Raw genomic sequence first — 25,240 nt, forward strand, 5'->3', positions numbered from 1 at the left:
CCGTGAGATCACGACCTGAGCTGAAATCAAGAGTCAGATGCTTAACTTGTGAGCCATCCGGCACTCCTCTCCTAGGAGTCTGGAGGAGAGCGTTTCATGATGTAGCCACTCACTGGGGATAAATAAACAGGGTAATGTGGGGGCTTGTCAGCTTCCTCCCCTATTCAAGGGGAATCTCACACAGGCCCCTTCCGTCAAGAAACATTGCTGTAGCATCTTGTCGGTACAGACCTGTGCATGGCAGCATGCCCATCTCTGGTCTTGGTGGAAGTCAGCAGGTTTGTAAAGATTTCTGAATGGGAGACTGTGTCAACCATCCCTTGGACTAAAACCCAAGCCAGACATTCCTTCGCCTCTAAATACTTCTTGCTACCGAAAATATAAAAACAGCCTTATCTAAATGCCTTGTTTTGTTGTGTAGAGATGGTCATGTGCTGTTAAAGAACAACTACCCCTGAGGCACCTGGGTGGCTCAGTCAGTTAAGGGTCCCACTTTGGCTCAGGTCATGATCTCATGGTTCGTGAGTTCGAGCTCCCGTCGGGCTCTGTGCTGACAGCTCAGAGCCTGGAGCCCGCTTCGGATTCTGTGTCTCCCTCTCTCTCTGCCCCTCCCCTGCTCACGCTGTCTCTCTCTCTCAAAAGTAAACGTTAAAAATAAAATAATGACTACCCTTATCTTTTTTTTCTTCCTATTTTATTGAGATGCGATTGATACATAACATTGTGTTAGCTTAAGGTGTGTACTACCCTCGTGTTGCGTTTGAAATATTAACACGTCGGCACCTTGCATTTGAACAATGCTGTCTATGTTTTTATCTTACTGATACTATGGGGTTGACAAGCACATACCTTTCACTCTGTAGATGAGGAAACTGAGACACAGAAAGAGGAAACTGATCATCCACTTGTTCCCAGTCCTGGTCCAGTATGCCCATAGGCATCTGAAGGTCTCTGAAGGTCTCACCAGCCTCTGTGGTTGGTCACCTCGTCCTTCCATGGGCAGAGTGAATGGACTCGGATTCCCGCTGTGATCCTGTCTGGAAGGAGACAAACCCTTCATCCAGCTCAGGGCCAGGAGTGCATTGCAGCTCTGAGGACCATATGAGACAGTGAACAGGAGAGGCCCAGACTTGCTGCTCTTGCCTCAGTACCCCCCCACGGTGGTCCTGGGCCCGCGGCAGAGAACTGAGCTCGTCTGGTAGTAAATACTGTGAATTGGCCGATGCGGCTAGCCATCCTCTAGTACGAATGACTCAGTTTATTAATGCTCTGCACAAGATGGCTCCTTCCCTTGCCAGCAGCCTTAAGCAGTATTTCATTAAAACTGGCTTAATTATTTTTAAAAGACGGCCCAATTAAAAGCTATACATACTTTGTATGTGTGTGTTTATATATAGAGCTGTATATATAATATATATTTCTAAGCGTGTGTATGTGTTATATATATATATATATATATATATATATATATATACTTAGCAATTTAATTATATGGCATAAATTGTTGGAAAAATACCCGGGAGCTGGCCCCCTTTCTGTTGCTAGATTCAGACTAGAGGCCACCCTGTGAGGGGGTGGCGTTGGTGGCTTCTCAATGACTCCACAGTGGAAGTCCCAGCTGCGCAGAGCCCTGCCCCAGCGTCAGGGCCCCAAAGCTTTGGGAGAGGCAGGTTCTGACCTCCGCTCTCCTCTTGGGATGCTCCTTTCCTGTCCCAACAGCACGGAGGGGCTTGAGCTGGGGAATGCTGGGGGAAGGTGTCCTTGCCAAAAGAGACATGGAGTTGGGGCTTTTGTTTCTGGAGCTGGCTGTCGAGCTCTCCTAATGAGCAAATATGTTCTCTTTAAGGAAACAAACAAACAAAGCAAAAACACTAATTCATCTGGATTTTATTCATTTGTTTTAAATACAAACAAACAAAAGGAGAGGGGAGAAGTGGTTATTTCTGCACCAACTATTTCAAATGCAAGTTCCTCTGTCGCTCGGGGTGTTTGGATGGTGCTTGTCACCATAGGACCCACAGGGCTAGTTCCAGCCGTTATTCGGTAAGGCTTTTTTTCTTTCCAAAATTCCCAGCGTTCCTTTAAGGCCCATTTAGCTGCGGGTTTTGTTTATTCTCCCGGCAATCAGCATTTAAAATAAGACAAACAAGCATTTTTTCCTGGGCTGTGAATCCCTGCTGGCCTGCCTCCACCCGCACACCTGAAGCCAATGTGTCCAATTGAATTTCTTCGTAACCCGCATCCCCTTCGGAGACCTGCCCCCTCCGTATACCAACGTGGAAATAGAGAACTTAAGCAGGGCAAATGTAATTTTAAGAATTGCTAATGATGCTGGAAATCTGCAATGCAATTAGCATCATTGGATTTGTCGCTCCTCCGCTCCTCCGAAGGCACGGTCCTCGTCATACCGCTGTGGCAGCGGCGCCTTCGCGTGGGCCTGGGCGCCCCGGGTATGCTGGCAGCGCTTATGCACCAAAATATGAACATTTGGTTAGGCTTCCTCTCTTTCTCTCTCTCAGCAACTGACTTCTTTGTCTCTTTCCTTGGTTGCAGGGGGATGGATTGTTTTCCATTGGTTATATCCTTAGCATTCAGTCCTCAGGGGACTCACTCACTCTGTTTTCTAAGTAAGTGGGACCCCCACTTTGTGACCTCATTTTGCCCTCTTGGATTTTAGGGCTTCCCTTCACCAGTGTTCCCCCTATGCTGGAACCCCAGTAATTCTTGGTGCCTCAGCAGTGGTGAAAGCCGCCCCCCCCACACCCACCATTACTCACCCTACGTTATACTTTCCTTTCTATACTTTCCTTTCTCTCTCTCTCTTTTATCTTCTCTAACTTCCATTTCTTTACTACCCTCCATGGCTCAGAAGTAGTATGAAGGAGAGTTAAAAATAGGGAGATGGAGGGAGCCAGAGGGAGAGAGAGAGAGTGAGAAAGCAGAAAAAGAGAAAATGAATTATTGGATTCAAAATAAACCTTTACTTTTTCATAGGCGAATTATTTTTGCTTCTTGAAAACACTAACATGGGCCAGGCACGGAAAACCACATGATAGCTGGGTAAGCCGTTGCAGAATCCAGAAGATGATCTTGAGGTGTCTGTTCAGTTTAGCAAAGGTTTCTACTCTGGGGACCCTCTTTCAGATCCAGGGGCCCAAATCAGAAGCTTGTAGAGGGGAGCTATTCTTCCAAGATTCCAGATGTGTCTGCGAGACAACACGTTATGGGGCAAATTGATTTCACCCTTGGGAAACTGGAGCTTTTTCAAAGTTATGTCTGCAAAGCCAGCTAATGCATTTCCCCATTAGTACATTAAAGTGGGCCCTTATTAATTCAAACATAAAGGCAACAAAATAAGCTGTTAAATTTAAAATATAATACATATATAATGAGGAGAATGTGTGAAAGCCTTATTCAAATGAAAATACAGGAGTGTTTGAACTACTGAGGTATCTTTTGTATTGAATTATGAGCATATGTAATAGATTTAATTATTAATTTCCCCATTGTTCTATGCACACAGACAGGGTTCAAGGCACAGTCATTCTCTGGCTTTCATAGATCTAATTTGTATAATTATTGCCTGAATAAAGAATGGCTCCAATTCCGAGCTCTCTTTCTTTCTTCCCCCCCTTCTAAATACTATTTCAATGCTGCATTCCAAAAGGGGAACACCTGCCACTTCTTCAAAGTCAGCTGATCATTTGGAATGATGGACGGCGCTGTTGCCGATGACGTCCCCTTTCAAGTCTCTTTGTCTAAGTGAATTATCGTGCATCCTTTTAATTTTATTGAACAAATTACATTTGTCAAGGTCTATCTTTGTAAATAAATGATAACTAGAGACACATGGATGCGTATTTCTGCTGTTCAAGGGCTCTTGTTCCATTTCTGGAAGCCAGATGAACATGGAACAAAGGAGAAACTTTCCTCTAAAAGCAATTATCTTTCTGCATTCCCATCAGTATAATTATATTGCAGGGAATTTTAAGAAGCTGTAGAAGTAGAATTGAATGCTTAAAACTGTGTTTGCTGAATTGCTATGCAAAAGTTGAGCAGGCTGTATTGCATCACACTAAATAGTCTCGCTCTCTCCTGGCCACATTTCTCAGAGTTGAGAGTGTGCCTGAAGGATGGAGACTGTGGGAGGGGTAGCGAGGAGGAGGAGGAGGAGGAGGTTTTTTTAGGGGTTCATGTGTTTCTTGAAAGGAATATTTAATGACATTTCTGAAAGCTGAGGCTGTTAGCAAAGTGACTAGGGATGTGTACATAAAACTACCCATTTCCAGACTATTTGGAAAGCTTCTGACTTGCATGCTGCTCTCTGCCCGGAACAGAAACTTACTAGCTTATTAACGAATCCGTGAATGGTGGTGGAATAGGGAGGGGATTGTTCATGACATCATGGCGGCAGCAATTGCACTGCCCGCAAGAGCACGGAGACAGCTGGTTTAGGGAGATGATGAATGTGGTTTGTGTGGCTACTGTGTCAATATTACGTGGCATCAAGGATCGTTTCTTTATCATCGGCTCTCCCCCACATTAGTGAAGTAAACTATATTGTCTTGTCACCGATAGCTGTCAATAGTCTCATCTCTCCTTCTTCCCAACTTTTACCAAACCACCTGATGGACGTTTGGGGAGTGGTGGGGAAGCACCGGTGAGAAATGACGATTGAAAATGACCGAATCCTCATTCGCTTAGTACTGGCTGGTATACTTACTAGACACTTGATGGGATTCCACTATGGTCTAGAGATCCTGAGAAAAAGAAACCCAGAAGCAAGGATGACTTTGTATCTTCAAAGAGAGATGGGCAAAAGAGTGAATTAAAAGCCAGGAAATAACATTCCTGGTTCACAAGAGCCCATGTGGAGCAGTGTAAGGAGCAAGGTCCCAGAGGTCAGAATCAGGGGCTGCCACTTGGCCTCCTGAAACTATAAAATGAGGACCAGATGATCAAATAGCTTATGTTCAGATCCTGGGTCCAGGATCATGAATCCTAATAGATGGGGCATTAATCTCCATAGGAAAATGGTAGAGGGAAGAGCTAACCCCTAGGGTTGAGTTTCTGGAGCTTAATGAATGTGCTAAAGAGAAAAAATGATTCGTTCTCTTAAGAAAATTAGTCCAGTGCTTTCTAGCTCCAATTTCTGTGGCTGAGGCTTGGTGATAAGCAAGGGCTGAAACCCAAGGGGTCATGGTCAGAAAGCGGTAGGTCTATAAAATAGGTTTAAAAGCATACCTTGGGAATCTCTGTTGTTGAAAGGACTCTTCTCTCTAGAGAAAGTGGCTGATGTGATTTGTTTAATTCAGATCATCTCCCTAAGCAGGCAGTGAAGGGGACGAGCAGAGAGGGCCAGCATGTCCGGCTTAGTATTGAATTCAGTTCCCCCCAAAAGTGACAGCACTATAACTGTTTCTAGGAATAGAAATTCCCAAAGACATGATCCCTGTTATCAGGACCAGGTCGTCTGAGTCGGGTGGGGAGGCCAGGTAGGAGCTTCAGGGATTATAGGACAGAGTGATGAGGGTCATGACAAGGCTCTCCTGAGAGTGGAGGCTGATATAGGAGCACAGCAAGGAGCACCTAACTCAGTCTGGAGGTCTGGGGAAGTCAGGGAAGGCCAAGAAGGGAAGGGAGGCTTGAGTGGACATTGTCAGATAAAAGTGGGGTAGAGGAATGGTAACAGGGAAGGATATGTGAGGACCAATGACAACCACATTCGGGAAGCTGCTAATCTTTCAAGCTGGCCAAGGAGAAGGGTACACGTGGGTGAGGGGGAAAGAATGAGGCCGAGGAAGTCACCGTGTGCCAGACGAGGAAGGGTCTTCCTGGGGGCCTCGCCAGGAAGCTTGAACTTTATGACCCACGTTATGGACAAGTAATGAAGGAGTCTGACAGATGAGTGACACATTCAAGGGCAAGCTTTAGAGGGTCATTTAGGTGGCCCAGTACAAAATGAAAAGTGGGGCTCTCTATTCAAAAACAGGAAAAAAAATTGCTGTTAATGGTACTTAAAAAAAGAAAAGAGCATTTTCCCTTTATTCGGTAGTCTCAACCTGTCATGGTGTTTTTTTTAAACTTGCTATTTAATATTACCTTTGTGAGGCACAGGGATATCCATGGGGCAAGTGTAGACCCTCACAGAATCCTGGGGCCCTACCCCAAGACTTGGGACACGCGTGGTCACTAGCTGCTGGGATCCCACTCCCAGAAGCTGCTGGACTAATGGGCTGTGCCCCAGCTCCAGGCGGAGTCAGGCATCTCTACTTCCCAGAGGCCAGATGCCCCCCACCTCGGCAGGCAGTTGCCCCCCAAAAGGGTATCACAATGTCTGTGTCAGGACTCACTAGTTGCAAGGCTTGCCTGCAGAAAGTCCCTGCCAAATGCACTGTCAGCCTAGGGTGGAGGCAGCCATCATCATGCCCACCCCCAGGCATTGTGAGGGCTGCTCACCCAACCCTGACCTCTCACACCTGTGACCAGCCCCCTGCTGCTGGTGGAGTTGGCAATGGTCACTGGAAGGGGTTAAGGAGGCGGGAGGCTGGGTAGGGCCTACGGTGCCAGGACACAGGTAAGTGGGTGGCTGAGAAACTGTCCCAGGAGGTAGGAGGTGGTGGAAGGTGTGACCCATATAAGCCAAGGCCCTAAGTCCTCAGCACACAGGTCATTGTCTCATGGACTTTACTTCCAAAACACTAAATTATTAAGAATTTCAAGACGGAAGGGTGCTTGGGTGTCTCGGTCAGTTAAGTGTCCGACTTCGGCTCAGGTCGTGATCTTGCAGTTCGTGAATTTAAGCCTCATGTTGGGGTACTGACCGTGCAGTGATTCTCTTTCTCTCCCTCTCTCCTTCTCTGTCCCTCCACACTTGTGCTCTCTCTCTCTCGAAATAATAGATAAATAAACTTTTAAAAATACATAAAAAAAAAAAAAAAGAATTTCAAGATGGCAACCATGGTGCATTAGACCTCAAGTATGGGGTCTTTCTGAGCATGAGGTCCTGGACAGTTGCAGTGGTCACTTACCCATGATGCTTATTGGCAGCAGGAGGCCATAGGGGAGCCAGGCTCAAGGCAGGGAGTCCATCAGGAAGGGACAGGAGCTATCTGGGTGATGACTCATGTAGCTAAGGCAGGGTTGGTGGGACTGGGGAGGACGTGAGCCAGTGGGATATAAGGTAACTTCCAGTTTGCTAGTGTGGGCAACTGCTACTTTCTTACGAAATACCTTCACAGGAATTTTATCATTCAATGTGCAAAATAGCCCTGCGGAATACATATTTTTGTTACTTCCATTTTACGGTGAGGAAATGGCTCTGAGAAGTGAGGTAATTTATTCAAGTTCATCCAGTCAGAAGACTTGGGACTCAACCCAAGGCATTTTATCTCAATTGCATACTTTACCCACTATGATGTTTGGCCTCTTTGCTGCTCTTGATGGCTCTGGCCTAGTTCGTTCATTCGTTCGTTCATTCATTCATTCCTTGAGCAAATACCTATATGCCAGGTGCTCACCTTGGTGCTGGAGATACATTTGTAAGCAAGCCAGACAAGGCCTCTGCTCTCACGGAGGGCACATTCTAGCAGGGCCCAGGTGCCAAATTTAATCAGCGATTCCCATAGGGCTTAAGGGCTGGTGGACGCCATTATTTATTTTTCTCTTCTGTTTTTTGTCCCAGTTTGTAATGAATTAGAGTTTGATTAGCTGCAACAGAGCAATCATGACGACAGGGAGAGGAATAGTGTCCTTTCGACCACCCTTATCCAAAAGCTGTGTGTAATTAGAAAAATCAAACCCTTGTTCTCATATTCTCTACCTGGGCTGGCAGAGGTCTGTTTATTCCGTAGATAAGTAATTATGTTATTTTGTTCTTTCATTAAAAAATATATTATCTGTTTCAAAGAATGGTGTGAATCTCAGACTAGGAGACTGGATACTCCCGATGAAGGATAAATTTCAGAGTATTAAGTTGTTGCCGAGCCAACAGCAACAGTTCTGAATGCTGTTCAGATGACTCAACAGTATGGGTCAGGAAGGCACTTAGCTGGCTGATGACTCAGCCTCTCCCCGTGTCTTGTACCACAGAAGACTGTCAGGAAGGCCTGTGTCAAATGGCGTTAGGATGAACCAGTTTTCCCCCTTGATGCACAGCCCCTGAACTTGAATGGCTGCCAGATGGCCTGGGTGCTAGAACATGAGCATTTAGGGTATGATGCAATCACAGGAAGTTTGGAGACTGAAATCCTTTTAAAGGCAATGCTATGTTTGATAGGAAACAGCATTATAAAAAGACTAATCACCAAGTGAGTAGTCATGGGGAACTAAAATCATTCTTGCAGGAGAACCTCCTGGGCCTGGTGATGTCTCTACGGCCTGCCTTGTGTCAGAGATTCTGGGGAATGTGACATGAGCCCGTGACACCAGCAGGCCCGAACCAGGCTATGCATTTCACAATGTCTCAGCATGGTCCTTAGCTTCTGAGCAAATGGCCAAGAGGGGACTGGAAGAATCAGTATGGGTCCTAGAAGGTCTGGTTCAGAGAGGGCCTGGAGACAGTAGCGACTCAAGAAGGCTGATTCGAGCCAACGGGCGTCAGGGGATCTGGAGACCATCCTGGTGCCGATCGCACGTCCCGTGGGACATCATCATCATTCCGGGCCCGATGTGGCCGCCCGTTGTGTACAGGAGGCCCTCTCGTTATGTGTTTGCTGTGTGAGGCGTGACTCCTCCTGATGGCCTTCCCTTTCCAGCCCTGTGGCGTTGCGTTGCCCTGTTGTCACAGTCCCTCTCCATAGTAACAGACGCTTCCACTGAGTTAACACCTCAACCCATTAAGCTTAAGTGCTTTTCAAAACATTTTATTATTGGCTGAGTGTTTGTGAAGCAGCTTACCTTGGACTCCCATCGGCTTCAAGAGGTTTTGTGCCGTCTTGTATTCCAGAGGAGCTGTGGCACAAGCCCAGCACATTCTAGCGTGTGTAACTCCGCCCCTCCCTTCCCTCTCTCTCCAAAGAGCGTGATGCCACTCTTGGGAAGGCCACGAAGAATTTTGATTTCGTCCTTTATACCACTGCCTGGCCGATTTAAACAGTGACATTATCCCCTTTAAAAAAGTGTTTTGGGGGCACCTGGGTGGCTCAGTCGGTTAAGCATCTGACTTCAGTTCAGGTCATGATCTCACAGTCCATGGGTTCGAAACCCTGCATCGGGATCTGTTCTGACCGCTCAGAGCCTGGAGCCTGCTTCAGATTCTGTGTCTCCCTCTCTCTCTCTGCCCCTTCCCCGCTTTTGCTCTGTCTTTCTCTCTCTCTCAAAAATAAATAAACATTAAAAAAGAAATTTAAAAATGTTTTAGGGGTGCTTGGGTGGCTCAGTTGGTCAAGTGTCTGACTCTTTTTTTTTTTTTTTTTTTTTTTTAATGTTTACTTATTTTTGAGAGAGACAGAGACAGAATGAGAGTAGGTTGGGGGAGAGAGAGAGGGAGACAAAGAAGCAAAAGCAGGCTCCGGGCTCCGGGCTGTCAGCACAGGGCCTGATGCGGGGCTCGAACTCACGAGCTGTGAGATCATGACCTGAGCTGCAGTCGGACGCTCAACCGACCGAACCACCCAGGTGCCCTAAGTGTCTGACTCTTGATTTTGGCTCCAGTCATGATCCCCCGGTTCTTGAGTTAGAGCCCTGCCTTCGGCTCCACGCTGACAGTTTGGAGTCTACTTGGGATTCTCTCTCTCTGCCCCTCCTCCTCTCCCTCTCTCTCTGTCAAAATAAAATAAATAAATTTAAAAAATGTTTTTAATTGTATGTTACATGGATGGAATCTGCCCACCAGAGTCAGGCAATGAGCACATGACTACACGAGTGAAGCTTTCTGTGCTGATCTATCGAGTGAGAAACCTCGTGGCCCATGTTCTCTGCATCCCTTCTGAGACCCTTCCTGATATCAAATGCTTTAACTTCTGTTGGCAGCCAGACACCTCTGTGTGCATTCCTGCTGCAATCACGATGTGATAGTTTGGCCATCCCAAGGAAATAATATTCCTTTGAATATTATAAATAATAATATTTATTAACATCTTGCAAAACTTACTTAAGTAGCCACCCCAGTCTTTATTATGTAAGTGTAGTGTTATGTAAGAGCCAAGAATCTTGAGTAAAGTTGACCCATTCATGATATATCTTCAGAGACCCATTTCAATTTGTGCACACGGGTAAGGGGTGGGGGTAATAAATATCAGAAGGTCATGGTCTGCAATAGATATAACAAATAAGGTATTGACTGTAACAGAACCACGACATGTTTCTGTCCCTGACGTAGGATTTGCAATATAATTTGCATGCCATGAATCAGATAGGTAGGTTGTGCAAAGACTCGAAAAAAGAACTCTCAAGCCACGGTGTATTTTGGCAGATAAATTCCAGCCATGAGATTTTGATTTCAGGCCCTTGTAAGAGGATGGTAACACAGGGGCAGCATCTAATCTTGAGGCAGGTAGATAGTGGTGAGATGGCTAATCATGAATAATCTTAAAATCAATCCCTGGCTAAGTGTGGTGAGCTGAAAATCACCTCCCGGCTTTGGGCTGCAGGGGGCGCCGAAGCCATCGTGGGCACACAGTAGGAAACAGAAGAAGCAAAGCTCTCTGCATTCCTTCCTCCAATCCCATGCCTGCCCTTCAATCGCTCTGAGACCGAAGATGTCTTTTCCTGAAGTTTCCTGGAGCCGCGGAGAGCCCCACATCTGGAGGGTCTCTGAACTGGAGTGTGATGAGAAAACCCAGGTCAGGAGGAGCTGGCAAGGCGGGAAGAGCGGTTCCAGCCATAAGACTGGAGGAGGGGTGTTGGGCCACAGGTGTGCCTCTACCTTTGCGATGGGAGATGGTGGGCAAGGCAGTGTTTGCATTTTGCCAATCAGACACTCTTCTGAAAACCCTCCCCCGCCCCCACCCCGTGACTCCCTGTCCTCGAGTATGGCCTTGATTGGGTGAACCTAAAATATTCCCACGGTATATTGATGACAGCTAAATCGTCATGGCACACCTTCATGTTTATTTTGAGCACTGCTTTTCAGCCATCCCACAGATTCTCTATTTGTGGCACAATGTTTTTTTGTTTTTGTTTTTTTTTGTTTTAATGTTTATTTATTTTTTTAGAGAGAGAGCAGAGGAAGTACAGAGGGAGAGGGAGAAAGAGAGAATCTCAAGCAGGTTCTGCTGCTCAGAGTGGAGAAGTCCTATGCGTGGCTCAAACTCAGAAAGCATCAGATCATGACCTGAGCCAAAATCAAGAGTTGGACGCGTCATCGACTGAGCCACTCAGGTGCCCCAAAAAAGAAGCTTAATTTGCTCTCCTTATTTCTTTTGCTTCAAAGTTTATTTATTTTAAGAGGGTGGGGAGGGGGCAGAGAAAGAGGGAAAGAGGGAGAGAGAATCCCAAGCAGGCTTTGCTCTGTCAGCACAGAGCCTGACATGGGGCTCGAACCCATGAACCCATGAGATAGAAACCTGAGCTGAAATCAAGAGTCGCCTGAGCCACCCAGGCGCCCGTATGGCACGTTTCTTTTTCACCCCCGAGCACTAGGCCATGCACCTGTTTTCACTCTCAGGTCTTCTTTGTGTCTTGTCTTTACTCACAAGTGATGATGATGATGATAGCAGCTGACGTTTATAGAACGCTAGGGGCTTTTCGAACATTAACTTGTTTAATCTTCATAAAACCCCTTTTAGGTTGGTACTATTATTATCATTCCCCTTTCGCAGATGAGGAAAATGAGGCACAGAAGTTAAGTCACGTAAGATCACATTCTGGTAAGTAGTGGAGCCAAGGATTCATGTCCTTTCTCGCTGGCTTTGCCATCTGTGCTCTTAACCACTTGGCATCTTAACCACTCCTGCATCTTGAATGGTGTAGGAGCATGCATCAACACTGTCATTCAGAGCACCCAAAAAGGCTGTGGAAATGTGTGCCAGCCATAAAATATTCCTTCCCATGCTTGTATGGGTGCCTTCAGACATTTATTGACCACCTACCCCCTACCCGACCACCACGCTGGGGATAAGACCAAGACAGACATGAGCTTATAGTCTTTTTGAAGTCGACACATTACACAAGAATCACAGTGATATGTAATGAAGCGTGTGCTGGACAAAGTTTAAAAGAACAGTAGTCACCTTTATTGAGCATTTTGCGACGTATTGCTAGCCACTGTTCTTGGGGCTTTGATGGGTTTCCTCATTTAATTCTTTCATGCAAGCACAGTTTTTATCCCCGTTTTACAGATGAGGAAATGGAGGTAAAGCAAGGTTGTGTAATTGCTGAGCGATACAGCTACTTAATGGCGGAGCCAAGACCATGGGAGAACACATTTGGAAGGTAAACCTCGCTTGAAAATTAGGGACTTTAGTTCCAATCAATGGCAAGCGGTACTCATTGAAATAACCAGATATGAAAGGTTCTTCATTCATTTAGCCATTCAAAAGCTTTTATCAAGCATCTTGGGTATGCAAAACATCCAAGGAGGGGGTGGTGGCCTGTGGTGGGTGGATACAAATGTGGATAAGGTAGAGTGTTTACATTTGCAATTAAGAAAATACGATTCAGTGGCCAATCCGATATTAAGTATTTAAGGTATAAGGATAAAAATTGCTCCTTGGTCTCAAATTGATGAGCATTCGAGTAGAGTGAAGGCAGGCAAGTTGGCTCATGTTTATACGTGCACACACAGCATGACGGAATGAAGAGTGTGGACGAGAAGGGAGGAAGCTGTACCTATGGCCCAGGTTTTCACACTGGAACTCCAACTATGCGGCTTCTAGAACATTAGACACAAAGGCCCGGAACCCTCACTGTATAGGTGGAAGTTGTCAGAAGCCAGAGAAATGTTTGCAAACTGACAAATACTGCTTCAAGGGTCCCTTTCAGCCCCTAAGACTGTATGAATCTTAACCTGTAAATGATTGTTAATTTTTCCATACATAAACAGGGTACTTGTCAAGGCTTTGCCAATCTGCAATTTGGGGAACACAGTACTACGAAGTCTTCCCAGAGTCAGTGAGAGGAACTTCAAAGGAAGATGGGAAAGCCCAGAAAACATGAAGGAAGTGCTCCTGGGGGTATCTTGGGTTGGAGCTTGGAGGTGACGGAGAAGAGAATTGTGGGACTGCTGGAAGCCATTGTTGGCTGGAATGAAGGAAGGCTATAGGTAATAGCGTGGGGCCAAATGGTAGTATTTGGGATGTCTGGGAAAGAAGAATATGACCAGGAGGAATGTTTTCCCAGGTTTAAACTGCTTTCCTCTTCATTACCATAATGCCTACGTCAATTACCTGCAAAAAGTGCCTTGGGCCGTCTGTACAATGTTTGGTTGCTTTGGGTAACCGGGAGGGGAGTGTCTAATACCAAGTTTTAGAAACTACGGTAGAGGACGAGGCCTCCAAAGCCTCCTACTTGGAGCAGAAGTTTTATAATCTACTTGCACAACTAACCTTTAACATTCATCTGGAGCCTTTATATCTTTCTTCTTCAAGAACCCTCTTTAAGTTGGGCCCTGCTCACCAGCTAGAGTTGGGGGCAAGAATGCAGAAAGGAGTGAGAGTTTCCTATTTTCCTTAGAGAGCGACTTATATCCTGAGCACTACCAGTGGTGGAGACGGACAGAAAGAGGAAGACACAGGAGAAGGAAGGCAAAGGCACATATGGAGGGCACCACCCGGTAACTCCACTCCGGTTCCTGTGAGCTGTTTCCTTGGCTGATGCTGCGTTAAGAGCTACGTGGGTTCACTTATTACGGTCCTTTTGTCTGTCATTCAAGCGTGTACATGATTTTTTTTCTTGTGTTCTTTTTTTTTTTTTTAGCGTTATTTATTTTTGAGAGACAGAGTGTGAGTGGGGGAGGAGCAGACAGAGAGGGAGACACAGAATCTGAAGCAGGCTCCAGGCTCTGAGCTGTCTGCACAGAGCCTGACGTGGGGCTTGAACTCACGAACCATGAGATCATGATCTGAGCTGAAGTCGGATGCTTAACCAACAGAGCCACCCAGGTGCTGCTCTTATGTTCTTCTTTCAGCCCCAAAGCAACCAAGCACAGTCAATAAGCAGCTACCAAGGGTGGGGTGAGGGGAATGTCCTACCAATCATCTGTCTTAAGGATGCCATCTTGGCAAGACTGTCCTGTCTGTGCCAGTCAGGGAGGAATAAAGGCAGACCATCGCATACATTAGATTTAGAGGCATTCTGAGGGAACTTAGGAGAGGGTGGATTCTTCTGGAGAACTTTGCCTCAAGCCCTGAATGCAGTCTCTCAAGAGCAGAACATGGATATTTCCTCAGACAGCCAGAGCATTTTTGTGTTATCTTAATAGTACATAAAAGCTATTTGCTGTAATAAAAATTACACCAGGCTTGGCATCTGAAGACTCAGGTTCTGAGATCTGGCTCTTTTACTTCCTAGCTACGGCCAAGTTGCCTCTTTCAGAGCAAAGTAATGAAGGGCAAATGAGAGGCGTTATGACAACACATGGTAAACTGTAAAGTTGTGCAAATATTAGTTTGTTATTGTTACCTAGCAATACGCAGAGATTGTCCTCGTCTAGGTTCTAGTTAAGTAGCCAGGGTCTGTGTAACCAAGTGCTTGGCAGTTTCCATTATAACTGAAGGGTGAAATTAGATGATAATACGGGTTTCATTTTGAAGACGTAGAAGAAACCACAGGTAAACCGCATACCGTTTTCCTGAACAGTTGCTTTGGGTGGTAACTACGAATTCCTTCTCCTTCCCCTCCAGGGATTGGGTGAGGAGGATTGTGTTTAATACCAAGGATTGCATTTAACTCCCCCACACCCCACCTCAGCATTTTGTCTTGGGTGTTGCTGAAGGCTTGGCACCCTTAACAGCTCCTTACCTTCCCAGCCATAGCTGCTGCTGCTTCTTCGTCGTCTTTTTATTTCTTCTACTTTCTTCTTTTAAGTAGGCTCCACTCCCAGTGCAGAGCCCAATGCATGGCTCAAACTCACGACCCTGAGATCATGACCTGAGCTGAAATCAAGAGTCGGCTGCTTCGCTGGCTGAGCCACCCAGGCATTCGAGCCATAGCTGCTCTGCGTCTTAAGCATCTCCCCTCCTCAGTGATCTTTCTCGCCCGTCTTCCAAACCTGATCCCACTGTAGCCTGGGCTCAGTGGCTGACCCTCTGCTTCAGTTCCAGTTCTTGCTCTCTGTCTCCTCCCTGGAACGCAGTGCTTCAGAGTCTTCCTTGCTTCCTACGGTCCTCTTCCCGCACATTCTCATCGCCCGAGAGGGGAGGTATGAGACTCGGGTTCCGTATTCCCGTCTGGGAGCAGTCTGCATTCTGTTGGAGGATGTATTTAGGTGTTTGGACTGAAGGGTCTTTTCATGCTCCTTAGCATTCACCGAAGTGCACTTTCTGATGGACAGATGTTCAGGGAGCACTTTTACGTGGCTGCTTTTCCACTCCTGTGACTCTTCTGTAGTTCACCGGGCAGTCTCTTGGAAGCTCCCATAATTGCACACTACATTATGTTGCGAACAAGGAGTCACTTCTTTCTGTTTGGGAGGACACCTCTGAGTCTCAGTCAGCCCTGAGAGCCTTTCCTATGCTGCCCTCCCTGCCAGGCCCTGCTACCCCATACACCATTTTCTTAATGGTGTTTTTTTTTGCATATTCCCGGGACATATTATCCTATGTCCACTTGTGCCTAAACTTTCAGATCTTTCCAGCAGTCCACCTTGACCTCAAGGATAACTTTCTTTTTTTTTTTTTTTTTTAAATGTTTATTCATTATTTTTGAGAGCGCACAAGTAGGGGAGGGGCAGAGAGAGAGGGGGACAGAGAATCAGAAGCGGGCTCTTACCTCACGGCAGTGAGCCTGATGTGGGGCTCGAACTCATGAACTGTGAGATCATGACCTGAGCCGAAGGGACACTCAACCAACTGAACCACCCATGTGCCCCACTTTCTTACATGCTGGCTACATCAACTGTCTGGCCTTGCCTCTGTTTTGATACCTTTGGTCTCTGCTGAGGTTTGGGGTGAATGGTCCCCATCTCAGGGCTCACCTCACCGGTCCCAAAGATCCCCTCCCTCCCAGCTCCGGGACTTATCTGCGTATCCTGTCTCCAGTCCCCACAGTTGGAGCTGGGAAGAAAGAGCTTCTGGGCAAGATGCCACCAGCAAGCCTGTCTCCCTAAGAACAGACCTCTTTTCTCGCTGGTGGAAACCTACCCCTTCTCTCACAGCTGTGTGAAAAGAAGCCAAATGCCCATTCTTAATGTGTAACAACTGAGGCTCACATGCAAACTGCTGTTATCTCAGCAGGAGAGCAATTTGCAACCATTTAAACTCCTTTCACTCTTCCTTTCTCCTCCGTGCATGGTTATACACACACCAGTCCATATTTATTAGTGCAGATGGTGAGAAACTCGTCATTGAAAGGGCTTAGAGCACAGAAGGAAATGGATTTTTGGCCTCACTCTGGCCTTATAAACAAGAAGGCTTGAATGATTTTTAGGTTCCTGATTCTTGCCTCAGAAGAGCACAGTTTGCTTCTCTCCAAACACAAGAGGTTGTAAATTGGTAATTCATCTCAGCCAAAGGCCACATGATGAGCAATTGTAGAAGTGTTTTTTTCCTTGTTGTGCAAAGAAGGAACCCGACATCTGAGTGTGGGTTCCAGCTGGTGTTTTCCTTTCACCATTTGCAGCCCAAAGGCACGGTCTTGGCCAGGCCTGGGCTCGCAGTACGACTCCTGCCTTTTACCTGCAGCACCATTGCCGCCATGGCCATCCCAAGGGGAAGTCAGCTCAGCATTTCCACGTGACGTCTTCTTCTTCTTCTTCTTCTTGCAGCTAAAAAATAAATCAGTTCTAATAAAAACATTTATACTATATTCTTTATTGTCAGCTAATCCTGCCTGAACTCATTAAATGGCAGTGTGTGGGTTATTTGCTGTCAGTGAAATTATCAAAGGCATTTTTCAGCTGGGGCACCGGGAAAACATATGCTTCAATGCCAACTAAAACAATAATGAGGAAATGTTATGATCAGTCTTGACCAGATGACCCTGCCCATTTTAGATTAGTTCTTAATTTCAGCACAAGGGTCATCCTGTGAATTCTTACAATAAGTCACTGCTCACCACTCACATGAAAAAGATGTGACTTATTAGAAAACTCACTGTACTCATTGCAGTTAATGAGATGTGGAAAGCTTTGTAATTTGATTTGCTGGGCCATATGCTGTAAAGGGATACTGCTGATTTCATTCCTCCGTATTTAATTTAAGCAGTATGCAATACCTTCTTCATATGGCTACTTATATAATAAAAATTAACTTGGGGTATAAAAAATACACCATTGTGGGGTTTATTACTTGGTGTGGTTCAGTTTCAAGTGTTTTTCATGGAAACATCTGTAAGTAATGTGTGTGGGTCTAATTTTAAATCCCGCCAAATATTTTCCATTTAACATTTGGTTTAACTGACAAGCCCGCAGAGGTGGTTTTCAGAGTTGTTGGTAACAGATACGTACAGTATTCCCAAGGCTATAGCCTTCTTTTTTTTTTTTTTTTTTTTTTTTTTTAATGGCAGACAGATAACAGTAATCCAAAACTCGGTTTTTGAACTTTTTAGCATTTCAGTGGATACAAACGGCAGTTGAGAATGTAGGCACTTCTAACCCTTAAAGACCAAGCTGCGGTTTAATCTAGTATCCCCTAAAATTACCTTGTTTATGACTTTTGTTTCAACATCTGCGGCCAAGGATTCGGGTGGCAGATTCTCTGGAAGGCTGACTGTGGGAAAGAGACCCTTCAGGACAGGGGCTTGCCTCCCCTCTGAAGAGAGGGGGAGGGAGGAGGACTAACAGTCTGAGACATGGGCCAATGCCCAGGGAGGTCTGATCCTCTAGAGACGTTCTAGAACCCCATTCTATTTTTCTACGGTTGAAAAAACTATATATTTTTTTCAAATATACAAATATAAATATATGTGTATATATCCTTCCTCAATTCTTAGGGGGCACCCAGGCCCCCTGGACTATCCAAGGGTCTGGTCAGCAGCTGGTCAGTAGTACAACCACCAAACGAGGAAGTGAGGTTGCCGGATAAAATAGAGAACCCCGAGTTGAATCTGAACTTCAGATAAACAACAAATATTTTTTTAGTATAACGACGAGCCGCAGCCTGCCACACTTTTGCTTGCTCAGTCGGGCACCCCTACCACCGGCCGGGTGACTGCGTGTCGTTCCAGGCCAGGAAGCCTTATCCGGGTTGTGTGATGACGGCGGCCGGGCAGGAGCCACAAGCGCCCCCACTCCTCCGGGCTGGGGGTCGGCGCCGCGCTCCGCTTGGAAACGCGCCCGATCGCACCGGGGCGTCGCGGCACCGCCAGCTCAGCACTGGGCCGGGCACGAGGCGGGGACCCCCAGAAACATACCGAAACCGTCTCCATGGCTGCCTCTGAAATAAAGCGGTGTGTGTGGGAAGAGAAACTCGAGGGGGAAGTTCAGCAACCAACGCAGAGGTGTGGAGTGAAACCTCGGGGGGGAAAAACTGCCGGTTTTGCTTCGAGGGAATGGAGTTGTGCAACTCGCGTTGCGAAATTTCACCCGGTTGATTCTGTGAGAACTGAAGTTTGCTTTAATTGTCAATTAAAGCGAAGGGGGCCCGGGGGCGCCGGGATCCGCAGGAGTGGGAACCAGCGTGGGTCCGATGACGGGGCCGGCCGCTGGGGGTCAGGATGCGCTTGCCGAGCGTCCCTGCCGCGGGCCGGACTTTCCCGAGACACCGAGGCCCCGCCTGAGAAGTTGATGGAAGGCGCGCCTTAGGTGTCCCCGCAGCCGGCCGGCCTCCCCGGGGTCCCCCCACCGCGCCCCGGGAGCCTCTTATTTGCGAGGCCCATCTAGGCCCGCGCGCGCGTCAGGTACTAAATTGCCTTTATGAGAGCCGAGCAGGCTTGCCGATGACAACGCTCTGATAACAAAAGAAGTGTGGCCTTGTCGAAGATTTTATGTAAAAGGAAATGGTTCATTTGAATTCAGAAGGAATATTAAAACAGGCCGGGAAGATCCAAGCCTTGGATTTTCTGCCTTGTGACTCGCTTCTTAGAACTCGTTTAAGAAAAAAGAGAGGCGGGGGGGGGGGGGGGGGGGCTGGGGGAGGAAAAGGAAACACTACCCAAAATATCCAACCACGGTTTAATTTTTGTTTGCCGCTGCTGTTTTCTTCAGATCAAGGTTGCCTTCTTGTTAACCCTGGACTGCAGCGGCAGAAAATTAGATTGCCTTCGCTGAGGGATTAACCAGATAGAAGAGTTTGGGAATGTGGAAGCCTTGAGAGACTGGAAATCAGCGAGTTTGAAATGTTTGAAAGAAAAAAAAAATCTTCAGTGGCTTAAGAGCTTCACTAAGACACTTTTTATTTATTTATTTTTTATTTATTTATTTATTTTTTACGTTTCTTTATTTTTGAGACACAGAGAGACAGAGCATGAACGGGGGAGGGGCAGAGAGAGAGGGAGACACAGAATCGGAAACAGGCTCCAGGCTCTGAGCGGTCAGCACAGAGCCCGACGCGGGGCTCAAACTCATGGACTGTGAGATCGTGACCTGAGCCGAAGTCAGACGCTTAACCGACTGAGCCACCCAGGAGCCCCACTAAGACGCTTTTAAAAAAGAACCCAAATTGCCCTTATTTAAGAGCGTTGGAGATCCAGATACAAGTCCTGTTACTTTGGCCAAGAAGTCCATTTACTCATTCTGTGTTTTCTCCCCGTTTTTATTAAAAAAAATTTTTTTTTAGTGTTTTTATTTTTGAGAGAGAGAGAGGGGGGGACACACAGGATCTGAAGCTGTCAGCACAGAGCCTGACAGGGGGCTTGAACTCAGGAGCAGAGAGATCACGACCTGAGCTGAAGTTGATTGCTTAACCCACTGAGCCACCCAGGTGCCCCTACCCACCCCACCCCCCACCCCATTCTGTGTGTCTTTAATGCTTAACGGAAATGCTGGGATTCCCACTCAATCACCAACCAGGAGTCTCATGCCAACTGTATGATTTGTTTTGCAAAGACTGATTTTTTTGTTGAAGCCTCACGTTTCTGTTCCTTTTGGTGATGGTACGTGGAAGAAAGAATGGGTGCCTTTCTCAGGACCTGAATAAGAGGGAAATGTGTCACATCTTTCCACTGGGCCCAAGTGTTTTTCTGTGGCAGGGCTGCTTGGTCTGGGAGTGATGTTAAAGGACTCTCTCACAAACTGCTAACTTGGCTTAGAGACACTCTATTCTGAACACTCATTCATTCACTTATCCAACCAGCATTTATTAAGCACTCAGCGTATGTGAGGTGCAGTGCTAGGTGTGAGGGATACAGAGTCTACTCGCACAGAGTCATGATCTCATCTTCCAGGAGCTTGGGGTCTGGTGGGGAACCAGACGATGTGAAGAGAGACCGAGGTTATTCTACTGTGTTGGAAAAGTCAACCTGCTTGTCCTCTCTGCAGTCTAAAAGACGAGAAAAACCCAGGCTGGTCCGTATGGTTTCATAAGCAAGTGGTGTATCAGCAATAACAACAAGTTCAGTTTAATTGCACAGTGGCAGGTGTCCGTCCTTGCTGGCCGACCCCTGCCTTTTGTAGGGGTCCATTTTCCTCCTCCAGTGACCCAAGTGCCCTTTGAAGCCACACCCCCTGCCTGCAAACCAGTAGGATAAAATGGGGATGGGGGCAGTGAGCAGGCTGACACCCGTACTGTCTGACTTTCTAACCAGCTGTTGAATGGCTTGACACGGCATTACTGTGAGAATGGGGAACCGTTCTTTTCTTTCTGGAAGGAGAAGCCAGAAGTTTATTTAATCTTTTCTAGGCAACTTATTTTATTGCATTTTTAATTTCCTCTCTTGCATTAACATGACCCTTTTCACTGGCTTCCCACGCCTGGTGCTTAATTACTTATCATTAGCAATGTACACGGGGGCCTTGCTGCATATTTATAAATGTGATCATTAGTACATGGAAAGACAAAGGCTTCTTTAAGACTGTCATTAGTTATTCTGTTTTCATGGAAATGTTCATTAGGAGAAACTACCCACCTGGTTAAATAATTATAATTAAGAATTGGTAATCTCCTTTGCATTTTTAACTTGATCTTCCGTCTGTTTGTATAAAGCTAAACAAGCCTTATTTGGCCAGTATTCTATCTTTCATTTTCACGAGAATGGTCGACAAACGCAGACTCTTTGTCTTTAACCTATAGGTGGTGACAGAGGTGCACGATGGATACAATTTTTGTAACACAGAAGTTACCTCTAAACCCATTAACCAGCCACGAACAGCGAGTCAGGGAACGGAGTGGAGCATCTCCGGTCCATTTTATTTTCTGGACTTCTGTCGGTGGTGCAAACTGAACTGCAGGCTTGTAACCAAACTTCGCAAAGGGTCTCCTTCGGCTCCTCAACCACAGAGACGCCAGGCTGCGTGGCCACTGGCCACACCTTTCCTCGGGGCGTGCCAGCCAAGGCAAGTGGCTGTTGGATGGCGTGCGTGGTCCCGTGTCCGCGTCCAACTCTTTCTATGTTGTTGACTAGGGGTAACCGCAGCAGTGTTGTGGCCGTGGCCCCGCCGACGCGCAGAGGAGAATCCACGAGAAGTCTTCGAATTGCTAGCAAGTGGCCCTGAGGCCCATACATGGCTACGTGTCAGCTGAGCTGAGACAAACGAGGTGACAGAAACACAAGGGAAGGAAGGAAGCACGGTTATGCAGCTGCCCACTCCCCTCTGCCCAGACTGGTCCTCGGCGAGCCGCCACCCTGGACTGATGAGAATATGCCAGTGATAAACCACAACTGTGGGAAACACGGGGTGGGGGCATAAATATCATCTGTAAACAATTAGGCAGCCACTGCTCATTCAGTGCCGTTTTGAGAAGCTAAGGAAGTCTGCAATCAGTTATATCTCCAATTACCATAAAAATATATTAGCCATTCATTCATTTATTAATGATTCATCAGTTAACCACACATAATGAGCAAATAATTAGCAGTGCTGTACGGTTGCCAAAATTGAAGAAGTGTTGGCATTTTAAAGATGAAAGGTTGCATTTATGCAAAAGTCTGGCGATGATAAAGTTAATATGGAAGATAATTATAAAAGTGGCTGTCCTATATTACAGACTGAGGTACCACAAAACTTGCCTAATTGAACCGAAATGAATATTCTTCCAAAGTCTGCGTATTGCCACACACAAACTGCTGAATTTCTCCCGAAGATCTCCCTTCAGTAAGGTGCACTGCACAATACAAGTTAATAAAATGCCAGACAGCTAGACTGTGTTCTTTGTTTGCTTGGTTCAGGGCCTCGTGGAAAACAATAAATTGCATTCATGTCAGCTGAGGCCCATCCCTTTGCTAATTACCGTTTGGTGCTGAAATGACTTCTGTGAAATTGGGAGCATGAGGAAACATACAGCCATACAAGGGAGGCTTTTCAGAGTTTTGCAGTAAATGTGAGATAGGCCTCAGGCACACAGATGTTAAAACAGTGAATTCCCCCACAGATTACACTAATGGAAACCCTGTCAGGGTAAGTCAAATCCGGGTCTGTGGTCAAAATCTAATTAAGGTTTCCGTACTTAAAAAGAATATGAATGCCTGGGGGTGGCGATGAATGTATAAGAAACTCACTTGTTTGTAAAACTGTTAGCATGAATAGTAAGTACCGTGGGGCTGTTACCTGCGATGTAACACCTGCTTTCCGAGTCGCTCTCTGCCTTGCCGCCTGTATCGGGGCGGGTTATTCCAGAGGTCAGCGAACTCGGCTCAGGCCACCGTGGCCTCCCGTCCTCTGTGCCCGGTACCAGGCATGATTTGAGGTCACGGATGAAAATGGATCCTCAGAAGTCTCTCTGGAATCCCAGAGGATGCTTTGCTTTGCCACATGAAAACCACCCCAGATGATTCTGCCCAACTGCCTGGCGCCACTGAGGAAATAGTTGTTGCTGAGGGTGTGGGGCCGGCCAAATCTCCCCTCGTGGGGAAACAAAGGGTCGTCTGCTCCGCGGCGCGCCCTTCAGCCTGCCGGGACTACCTCCCCGAACAGCTGCGGCGTGCAGGCGGGGCCCTGCTTCTAATAGAGGAAATGAATTTATAATGCTACAGCCTCTTCATTTTCACCACGCACAAATTTCCCCTTAAATACTTAAAAACAACACCCAGGGCTGGATATACCTTAAATTTCGAATAAATGAAATCTTAATCCAGTCTGTTGCTGAGTCTGAGTTGTTATTAAAGAAATAAATTTGAAACAGCAAGTGGTTTGAGAATTTTTGAATTTAATTATTTAAATCTACTTAGGGTAACTCTCACGCGCTATTTCAGTTTCCCATTGAGAACATGAATTCTGGGAAAGGTATCCCACGCAGGGCCCTGGAAATATTAACTTTCATGTACAACTGTGGGCTCAGCCGTAGACAGCCAATGCCACCCCCTCCCCCGAAAAGCAGAAGAAAGAAACTGTGAGATTCTTTTTATTTTTTATTTTTTTCCTCCCGATGTAAATTTCAGCCAAGTGATACAGGATATGTTTTTTAAAGAATGAGGAAAGCAAGTTCTCCTCTTTGGACTTCTCTGGCCCTCTTCAGATACACTGTCTACCTGTAAACGCTTTGAAGGTCTTTAGAGAGCAGTAGGTTTATACAGTCATTCACTGAGAAAGTCAGGGGGCAAAAGGAGAACAGAGATGATAACCTGAATAATTGAAATAGCCAGTAACTTATGTAGGGTGTATCTTGGCCTAGCGAGCGTCTGGGGCCGGAATTTCGACATTTGTGAAAATGGGTCTTCTGCCGGGAATGTCCCAAGGGCAATAGCCCCAGGCTTGGGGAGGGCCACCTGGACCTTTTGGTGTCACTTTGCTCCTCCCTTGGAGAGATTCTGCTTCATGACTAGCCCCGGTGGCACCGTTGCCTTAGTTCTGAGAGCAAAGGGCTCTCTTCCTTCCTGATTTTAGCAGTCCGGCTCTTTAATGGCGTCCACACTGGCATGTGGCAGGGGGAAAGTGCAAGATTCGGGCACGAACTTGTCACTTCATCTTTTTCGCCATTTCACCAGGATTTTGGTATGGCACACGTAGGTTTTGGACCCTGGGAGATGGGGTTTAGCTACCAGACACCTTGTGAAGAATCTTGCTGGGGATTCAGACCTGAGCGAGACAGAAGCCAGGTGTCCAAATCATTCCTATTCTCTGCTGACCATCGGAGAGTAGTCGGGACCTCGTGATTCACCACAACTGCCAAGTGGAACTTTCCCACACCCAACCCGGACTAACAAGAGGATATTGACTTGGAGTGATTTCTAGATTCAGAATTCTATTTTTCCGCTCGGTATAAAAATCTTCACAGAAGCCAACATCTTTAAGAAAAAAGCAAATCTTAGTGTGGGGCCCAGCCTCGACCTCTTCCCCGGTAAATGCAAAGGGCTACAGAAATGGCATATTTGGCAACAGTCGGCGGGTGAATGCTTTACAGTGTGGCAGAGCTGAAGAGCACGAGGTGAAGCGGGTTCCACAGGAAGTGAGGTCCAGTGGCTAACAATGGCTTGGAGGTCAAAAGTCTCTGGGTTTATGTTTTTAATAACAGTAGCACAGACTTGTAGCTTATTTGTGGTATTTACTTTTTTAAAAAATCTGCATGCATTTATGCAATGACTCTCTTTTTTCCAGGTGCAGTGCTGGGCCCTAGGACTTCAGAGAGGAAACGTCAGGGTTCCTGCTCTTGGGAGACTCTCATTTCTGCTTGGGAAGCAGGCGCTCAAACTTCACGAAGCCAGATTTCTGCATCATTACAATGCCTGGCATGCAGGAGGCCAATAAATGTTTGTTGAATGAATGGATCTGTTAAAAGGGGAGTTGTCGTGTTTCCTGTCTTTCTAAGGAGTTACTGTGTGAGTTAGAGAGTTAACATTTATAATTCATTTTATGCCCCTACATGCTCTATAAGTACAAATTATTAAATATCATCATAGTGAACTAGGGTCCTAAACAGCCAATTACATTTTCTTATGAAGTTGGTGACATTTAGATCCTTTGTTGGGCAGATGGTGTCATATTGCACCTGTTGGAAAAGTAGGCATTTTAGGAAGGGACGTTAATTTAGAACTATTTATAATATAGGAAAACACTGGGCCCCTTAATAAGTGTATTCCTATTGTTTTCCGAGGAAGTAACACAGCTGAC

At 46.3% G+C, this 25,240-nt stretch overlaps 2 long non-coding RNA genes across 2 annotated transcripts; one reads left to right on the forward strand and one right to left on the reverse strand.

Moving 5' to 3' along the window:
* Positions 1-16,374: 16,374 nt before the first annotated feature.
* LOC123598185 lies at positions 16,375-18,551 on the reverse strand. Its single transcript, XR_006712439.1, has 2 exons — positions 18,451-18,551; positions 16,375-16,864 (listed from the first exon to the last, which is right to left on the reverse strand). It is a non-coding gene; the product is annotated as an uncharacterized LOC123598185 (long non-coding RNA).
* LOC123598184 lies at positions 17,818-24,907 on the forward strand. The gene is made up of 4 exons (XR_006712438.1): positions 17,818-18,537; positions 20,084-20,130; positions 21,267-22,591; positions 24,728-24,907. It is a non-coding gene; the product is annotated as an uncharacterized LOC123598184 (long non-coding RNA).
* Positions 24,908-25,240: the final 333 nt, after the last annotated feature.

Source organism: Leopardus geoffroyi, chromosome C1, assembly GCF_018350155.1.
Source record: "Leopardus geoffroyi isolate Oge1 chromosome C1, O.geoffroyi_Oge1_pat1.0, whole genome shotgun sequence".
Lineage (NCBI taxonomy): Eukaryota > Metazoa > Chordata > Mammalia > Carnivora > Felidae > Leopardus > Leopardus geoffroyi.